This window comes from Anabrus simplex, chromosome 5, assembly GCF_040414725.1.
Source record: "Anabrus simplex isolate iqAnaSimp1 chromosome 5, ASM4041472v1, whole genome shotgun sequence".
Taxonomy (NCBI): domain Eukaryota; kingdom Metazoa; phylum Arthropoda; class Insecta; order Orthoptera; family Tettigoniidae; genus Anabrus; species Anabrus simplex.
The window spans coordinates 242,248,362-242,255,891 of NC_090269.1; positions in this window are offsets into that span (position 1 = coordinate 242,248,362).

Below are 7,530 nucleotides of genomic sequence, written 5' to 3' on the forward strand. Positions count from 1 at the left end.
CTGCCATCTATGTGGTGGCGGCAAATTCCACGTGCTCTTGTTTAGTAAACAAACTCACGCGCTTTTTTGTCAGCTGTCATCCGCCATCTTACATCGCAAACCTCAGTGCTACACTCTTTAGTTGAAATATGGTGGCGGATAATTTAAAAAGAAAAATTCTACAGCAGCCATCTCTCGGCGCTAATTGCACAAGATGGTGGCTATACATGACTCCTTAAAGGTGCTTATGCAAGATGGCCGCTATACATAGACTCCCTTGGGTTGCTTGCGCAAGATGGCGGTTATACATGGCTCCTTTTGAAATATGGTGGCGGATAATTTAAAAAGAAAAATTCTACATCAGCTATCTCTCGACGCTAATTGCACAAGATGGTGGCTATACATGACTCCTTAAAGGTGCTTATGCAAGATAACCGCTATACATAGACTCCCTTGGGATGCTTGCGCAAGATGGCGGTTATACATGGCTCCTTATGAGACGCCCTAGAGATGCTTGCGCAAGATGGCGGTTGCTCTTATGAGGTGGCTGAAGGGTCCTTGCACAAGATGACTAGAGACGCCCTAAGGATGCTTGCGCAAGATGGCGGACACAAGATGGCGGCTATACACAACTCCTTATGAGACGCTTTAAGGGTGCTTGCGCAAGATGGCTGCTGCTCTTAGCTTAGAGGCTAACGTGTCGTGCTAGTTCGATTCATTAAATTTGGGGTTTAAATGCAAAATGTTAAATATCTCGAAAGCAGTGCATCGTAGAGCAAAACGGACAAAATTTTTCTGACCAATGATTTAACAGCTGCTGTTATGCATGCGGTGGAGGGCAATTTGAAATTCTATGTGCTTAATCAACAGAGCACCCTGCTGCCCTCTTTAGCTGAAATGTGGTGGTGGTGGATAATTTGAAAAATTCTTTTGACAGCTATCATCCTTAAACAATGGCGACTATACATAGGCTGTTAAGGCCTTATCATGCTCCTCCTCCTCCTCCTCCTCCTCCTCCTCCTCCTCCTCCTTCTCTACCTCCTCCTCCGCCTCTTATGTCAAGGCATAGCTTTATATCGAACAAGTTTAAACCTGCATCGCGAAGGCAAGCGTGTGCAGCGATAACATTATTGTGCATGTTTAGACTTTCGAAACATAAGAAGAGTAGAATCAAACGCTGTACTAGATACGACATGTGATCAGAACATTGATTGATGCGTTCAGAAAACAAAATAAGTGATCAAGACTAGAATCGAACACTGTACTCAATACATCATGTGTTTAGAATATGTCATGGGATACCCTTGATCAGATTGAAACATAACAAGACTAGAATAGAACACTGTAATCGATGTTGTTAACTTCAACATGTGATCAGAACATTGATTGATGTGTTCAGAACACAAAATAAGTGATCATGACTAGAATTGAACACTGTACTCGATACAACATGTGATCAGAACATTGATCGATGTGTTCAGAACACAAAATAAGTGATCAAGACTAGAATCGAACACTGTACTCAATACAACATGTGTTTAGAACATGTTAGGGGGTACTACAACCTCATCGATCGCTATCAGCAAGAACGCTTGTACTTTGTTAAGTGTAGAAAATTAATCTTTATTGGTAAATGGTTTTATGTTCAGAACAAGGAATGGAACCTAGGGGTTACGTCTTACCTAATAAAATCCCCGAGGTGCGATGAGTTACGTTTTTCGAACTAGTGTTTGGAACACTGAACTTTTCAAGATGGCAAGAGTGAGGTTAGCAATGTTCTGTTGTTGGATTTTAAATTCCGCGCTGTAACATGCATAAGGTAGCAGCCTTGAGGTTTACCGCCGTAAAGATGGCAAGAGTGAGGTTAGCGACGTTCTGTTGTTGGATTTTAAATTCCGCGCTATAACATGCATAAGGTGGCAGCCTTGAGGTTTACCGCCGTAAAGATGGCAGCAGTGCGGTTAGCGACGCTCTATTGTCCTTCAATGTGAGGTTAGGGTCCGTCAAGAAGACAGCTGTCAAAGAAGCACGTGGCTTGGTTTACTAAACAAGAGCACGTGGCTGTGACGTCACGGTCACGTAATCAATCCTTAGCTCGACGTCGTTAAGAGCAGCATTAGGATTAGCTATGTTTAAAAATCTTGGGAACAGAGCAGCAATATGAATAGCCATGTTTCAAAGCGTGTACACATCACCTATCGATTTTACATGCATCGACCCTCGTACTAATCTTCTTCCGCTAGATCGTGCTGCTATCTTAGCATAACTTATACGCATGAACTTACAGTACAAAGAATAGCCATGTTTCAAAGCGTGTACACATCATCTATCGATTTTACATGCATCGACCCTCGTACTAAACTTCTTCCGCTAGATCGTGCTGCTATCTTAGCATAACCTATACGCATGACCTTAAAGTCCAAAGAATAGCCATGTTTCAAAGCGTGTACACATTACCTATCGATTTTACATGCATCGACTCTCGTACTAAACTTCTTCCGCTAGATCGTGCTGCTATCTTAGCATAACCTATACGCATGACCTTAAAGTACAAAGAATAGCCATGTTTCAAAGCGTGTACACATTACCTATCGATTTTACATGCATCGACTCTCGTACTAAACTTCTTCCGCTAGATTGTGCTGCTATCTTAGCATAATTTTATACACATGAACTTACAGTGCAAAGAATAGCCATGTTTCAAAGCGTGCACACATTACCTATCGATTTCACATGCATCAAATATCGCACTAAACTTCATCCACTAGATTCTGCTGCTATCTTAGCATAACTTATACGCATGAACTTAAAGTACAAAGAATAGCCATGTTTCAAAGCGTGTACACATTACTTATCGATTTTGCATGCATCGAATCTCGTACTAAACTTCTTCCGCTAGATTGTGCTGCTATCTTAGCATAACCTATACCTATAAATTTAAAGTACAAAGAATAGCCATGTTTCAAAGCGTGTACACATCACCTATCGATTTCGCATTCATCGACTCTCGTACTAAACTTCTTACGTTAGACTGTGCTGCTATCTTAGCCTAACCTATACGCATGAACTTAAAGTACGAAGAATAACCATGTTATAAAGCGTGTACACGTCACCTATCGATTTTGCATGCATCAAATATCGTACTAAACTTCTTGCGCTAGATTGTGCTGCTATCTTAGTATAACTTATACGCATGAACTTAAAGTACAAAGAATAGCCATGTTTCAAAGCGTGTACATATTACTTATCGATTTTGCAAGCATCGACTCTCGTACTAAACTTCTTCCTCTAGATTGTGCTGCTACCTTAGCATAACCTATGTGCATGAACTTAAAGTACAAAGAATAACCATGTTTCAAAGCGTGTACACATCACCCTGAACTTCTTCCGCTAGATTGTACTCCTATCTTAGCATAACCTATACGCGCGAACTTAAAGCATAACAAATAACGATGTTTAACAGCGTGTACACATCACCTATTGATTTTGCATGCATCGACTATTTTTTTACCGCCAGAGTGTACAACGATCGCATATGTGTATTGCTAACGTATGTGTATAAAGTTAAAGCACAAAGAATAGCTATGCTCCAAAGCGTGTACACATCACCTATCGATTTTGCATGCATCGACTATCGTACTAAACTTCTACCGCTAGAGTGTACAACGTTCGCAATTGTGTGCTGCTACCTATGTGCGTGAACTTAAAGCACAAAGAATAGCGTGTACACAACACCAGTCAATTTTGCACGCATTAACTCTTGTACTAAACTTCTTCCACAACAGCGTGCGATCATCGCTTGTGTGTGCTGCAATCTTAACATAACCTATGTGCATGAAGTTAAAGCATAAAGAATACCCAAGTTCAAAGCGTGTACACATCACCTATCGATTTTGCGTGCATCGACTTTCGTATTAAACTTCTTCAACTAGAGTGTGCGACAACCTTATAAGTATGCTGCTAACTTAGTATAACTTATACACATGAACGTAAAGCATAAAGAATAGTGATGTATAAAAATATTGTGAACATAGCAGCAGCAGGAAGAATAGCAATATTTTAAAACCGTGTACGCATTGCCTATCGATTGTACATGCTTCAACTAGAGTACAAAACTTCTCCCGCTAGAGTGTGCTGCTATCTTAGCATAACCTATGTGCACGGATTTAAAGCACGATGAATAGTTAAGTTTCAAAGTGTGTACACAACACCTATCGATTTTGCATGCATCAACTCTCGTACTAAACACATCCCGCTAGAATGTACAACGTTCGCATGTGTTCGCTCTGCTACTTTAGCATGACCCTTGCGAACGAACTTAAAGCATAAAGAATAGCGATCTTTGAAAATCTTGCGAACATGGCAGCGGTAAGAATAGCAAGGTTTAAAAGCGTGTACATATCATCTTTTGATAATGCATGCATCTTCTACTAGAGCACGTGACCATCGCTTGTAAGTGTGCTGCTATCTTAACATAACCTATGTGCACGAACTTAAAGCATAAAAAAAGTTATGAGTAAAAATTTTGTGAACATAGCAGAGTGTTTACTACGTAGGTGTAGACATTGAACTTTGCATGCTGAAGCAGCATACTACGTGACCGTGACGTCACGACCACGTGCTCTTGTTTAGTAAACCAAGCCACGTGCTTCTTTGACAGCTGTCTTCTTGACGGACCCTAACCTCACATTGAAGGACAATAGAGCGTCGCTAACCGCACTGCTGCCATCTTTACGGCGGTAAACCTCAAGGCTGCCACCTTATGCATGTTATAGCGCGGAATTTAAAATCCAACAACAGAACGTCGCTAACCTCACTCTTGCCATCTTTACGGCGGTAAACCTCAAGGCTGCTACCTTATGCATGTTACAGCGCGGAATTTAAAATCCAACAACAGAACATTGCTAACCTCACTCTTGCCATCTTGAAAAGTTCAGTGTTCCAAACACTAGTTCGAAAAACGTAACTCATCGCACCTCGGGGATTTTATTAGGTAAGACGTAACCCCTAGGTTCCATTCCTTGTTCTGAACATAAAACCATTTACCAATAAAGATTAATTTTCTACACTTAACAAAGTACAAGCGTTCTTGCTGATAGCGATCGATGAGGTTGTAGTACCCCCTAACATGTTCTAAACACATGTTGTATTGAGTACAGTGTTCGATTCTAGTCTTGATCACTTATTTTGTGTTCTGAACACATCGATCAATGTTCTGATCACATGTTGTATCGAGTACAGTGTTCAATTCTAGTCATGATCACTTATTTTGTGTTCTGAACACATCAATCAATGTTCTGATCACATGTTGAAGTTAACAACATCGATTACAGTGTTCTATTCTAGTCTTGTTATGTTTCAATCTGATCAAGGGTATCCCATGACATATTCTAAACACATGATGTATTGAGTACAGTGTTCGATTCTAGTCTTGATCACTTATTTTGTTTTCTGAACGCATCAATCAATGTTCTGATCACATGTCGTATCTAGTACAGCGTTTGATTCTACTCTTCTTATGTTTCGAAAGTCTAAACATGCACAATAATGTTATCGCTGCACACGCTTGCCTTCGCGATGCAGGTTTAAACTTGTTCGATATAAAGCTATGCCTTGACATAAGAGGCGGAGGAGGAGGTAGAGAAGGAGGAGGAGGAGGAGGAGGAGGAGGAGGAGGAGGAGGAGGAGCATGATAAGGCCTTAACAGCCTATGTATAGTCGCCATTGTTTAAGGATGATAGCTGTCAAAAGAATTTTTCAAATTATCCACCACCACCACATTTCAGCTAAAGAGGGCAGCAGGGTGCTCTGTTGATTAAGCACATAGAATTTCAAATTGCCCTCCACCGCATGCATAACAGCAGCTGTTAAATCATTGGTCAGAAAAATTTTGTCCGTTTTGCTCTACGATGCACTGCTTTCGAGATATTTAACATTTTGCATTTAAACCCCAAATTTAATGAATCGAACTAGCACGACACGTTAGCCTCTAAGCTAAGAGCAGCAGCCATCTTGCGCAAGCACCCTTAAAGCGTCTCATAAGGAGTTGTGTATAGCCGCCATCTTGTGTCCGCCATCTTGCGCAAGCATCCTTAGGGCGTCTCTAGTCATCTTGTGCAAGGACCCTTCAGCCACCTCATAAGAGCAACCGCCATCTTGCGCAAGCATCTCTAGGGCGTCTCATAAGGAGCCATGTATAACCGCCATCTTGCGCAAGCATCCCAAGGGAGTCTATGTATAGCGGTTATCTTGCATAAGCACCTTTAAGGAGTCATGTATAGCCACCATCTTGTGCAATTAGCGTCGAGAGATAGCTGATGTAGAATTTTTCTTTTTAAATTATCCGCCACCATATTTCAAAAGGAGCCATGTATAACCGCCATCTTGCGCAAGCAACCCAAGGGAGTCTATGTATAGCGGCCATCTTGCATAAGCACCTTTAAGGAGTCATGTATAGCCACCATCTTGTGCAATTAGCGCCGAGAGATGGCTGCTGTAGAATTTTTCTTTTTAAATTATCCGCCACCATATTTCAACTAAAGAGTGTAGCACTGAGGTTTGCGATGTAAGATGGCGGATGACAGCTGACAAAAAAGCGCGTGAGTTTGTTTACTAAACAAGAGCACGTGGAATTTGCCGCCACCACATAGATGGCAGCACGGTGCTCTCTTGATTAAAGATGGCGGATGACAGCTAACAGAACTTTTCAAATTGCCCGCTACTACAGAGAGCAGCACGGTGCTCTGTAGATTAAAGATGGCGGATGACAGGTGATGAAATTACCCGCATGATAGCAGCACAGTGCTCTATTGATTAAAGATGGTGGATGACAGCTGTCAAAAAAAGCACGTGGCTTTGTTTACTAAACAAGAGCACATAGATTTTTTTCAAATTGCCGCCACCACATTTCAAAGGTATCTAGCTAAAGAGCGCAGCACAGAGGTTTGTGATGCAAGATGGCGGATGACAGCTGTCAGAAAAAAGCACGTGAGTTTGTTTCCAAACAAGAGCATGTAGAATTTTTCAAATTGCCGCCACCACGTAGAGGGCAGCACGGTGCTCTCATGATTAAAGATGGCTGCTGTCACGCGGAATTGCCTGCCACCACAGGTATCTAGCTAAAGAGGGCAGCATGGTGCTCAAAGATGGCTGCTATCAAAAAGCATTTTTCAAATTATCCGCCACCACATTTCAAAGGTAAGTAGCTAAAGAGGGCAGCACTGTGCTCTATAGATTAAAGATGGTGGATGACAGCTGTCAAAAAAGCATGTGGATTTGTTTATCTCACGCTAGTGAGGTTAAGTTGGTAGCACTAAGGTTTAGGCCCGTCAAGATGGCAGCACTGCGGATGACAGCTGTGACGAATTTACATCTACTACGATAAAGAGGGCAGCACTGTGCTCTATAGATTAAAGATGGCGGATGTCAGCTGTCAAGAAAGCACATGGCTTTGTTTCCAAACAAGAGCACGTGGAATTTGCCGCCACCACATTTCAAAGGTAAGTAGCTAAAGAGGGCAGCACGGTGCTCTCTGGATTAAAGATGGCGGAT